The following is a 1923-nucleotide window of genomic DNA, read 5'->3' as shown; positions in this document are numbered from 1 at the left end:
GCGCAGACGGAGGGTCGAAAACAGAGCCTGCGCCGAACATTTCATGCTAGCCAAGGCTCGCCACTTTTTTTTTGGCTCCAGCAGGATTGTACTTTAGCTGTAAGTAATGTTTGAGTACTCCTCTAAACAAAAATGTATATTTTTGTAGCTTGAAGGGGGTTCCTACGTGTTTAATGAATGGGCCCTGAGACCTCCATATTTATTTATTTTACAAGTATTTCTGCTCTATCTGAGTGTGAAAAGAGAGAACATGGGCTTGCACGAAAAGAAGTTTCCAATATATGCATAAAAGAGTAAGGAAGACAGGTAGCGCTAGAGCGAGGAAAGGTCGAGGCGACAATTAATATCTCTTGAATCTGCGATTGTGATACTCACTATAACCGGCTCGTGATTATCCATCCACCTCCTATAAGTGCTAATTACAAACCTTGTTACGTTCCACAATGCAAAATGCGTGTTGTATATACTGTGGAGTGTCCCAGCCTGATCGTACTCCAGTAACCCTCTACGGACATCAAAAGTCGCCTCTCAAGAAGAAAAGCGAACCGGAGACTAGGACCATCATTGGTATAAAGCGCGCCACAGCGTAACATCTGATGCACTCTGGGTGTGGAGCCCGCGCTGATAAGAAGGCCGTCTTCTCTATCAACCCCAGTTCGCAGACACTGGTTAGCAGGTCATGCACTGAATATATAAGTAATTGCACGCGGAGTAATCAGCGAAGTGAATCACTGGATGCTATAGAGTACACACAGCACACAACGTGTCTAGGAATGGAGAGGTCGGTCGCCCCTCTCCCGGCGAAGTCTAAGTTATAGCTGAGCAACACCGCATTAAGTATATGCGATATGACATTTAGCAGCACCCTGGTGTTAATCCTAGCTAAGATCCATAACCGATAGTCAGTTGGTCAAACCTTGAGCTGAAGGTTCTCTGCAGGTCTATGTGCGTATTTTACTAGCCGATAGAAGCGAGTAGGCGCAGCTCCTGTCCGATCCCATGAAACAGTACTAAAACTCAAGCGATTAGAAGTACAAATAACCCGGCCACAGCAAGACTCTCCACGCTTTTGTTTAGCAAGATATCGTGCGCATGCGTCATGGAGTGCCCTAGTGCCCCTGTTGCTGTGCCAGAGAAAATACAAACATAGTGAACATGTTTTCTGAATCTGTAAATTGGATGTATATGAAAATTCAGTATTTTTTTTTTTTTGCAACATGGTACACATTTTAATTTTCTATGCTATATATATATATATTTCTACTAATAAATATATATTTCTACTAATAACAACTATATTTGAAATATCTACAATTCCTTGTATAACTAGATTCAAGATTCAAGAGGTTTATTATCATATGTACAGTAAGAAACAAGGTTTGTACGTACAATGAAAGTCTTACTTTGCCTGACTCCCTGAGGCAACGCGCAAGACTAGGCAGAATCTAGTCAAAATGCCATTGTGGTTATCTTCAGTGATGTATATATCCAAAAAGGATATTCGACTTAGAGCTAAATGTCCGAAATGGTTTGTTGATATGTTGAACTATCAGTCGGGAAAATACAATTTTGACATGGCAAAATGTCATTTACACAAGTGACAACTAAATTGCTACTAGTCAGCCTGACTGATTGAATGTTAAGCAGGTTTGCCATAGAAGTGCATTTGTGTGGGACTATTTTCAGCTGCGGATTAATCCACGTTTGGTGCTTTAGTGAGTAGTGAGCAGCATTATGGTGTATGTGATATTGAGTCAAACTAAGTGTGTGTGTTCATTAACGAACATGTCACCCAGTATCAGTATAGTACCCATTCATTGTTGCTTTTTATGGCAATCGTTGACAGAACAATAAATAATATTGCTTGTTTTATAATTTGAGATGGATTATTTTTCCCAGTAGACTAGACGAGAGATGATTTCT

The sequence above is a fragment of the Morone saxatilis genome, unplaced genomic scaffold (genome assembly GCF_004916995.1).
Source record: "Morone saxatilis isolate NCDOM2014 unplaced genomic scaffold, NCSU_SB_2.0 Contig18, whole genome shotgun sequence".
NCBI lineage: Eukaryota > Metazoa > Chordata > Actinopteri > Moronidae > Morone > Morone saxatilis.
The sequence above is the reverse complement of the archived record's forward strand: the minus strand, read 5'-3'. Positions refer to the sequence as shown.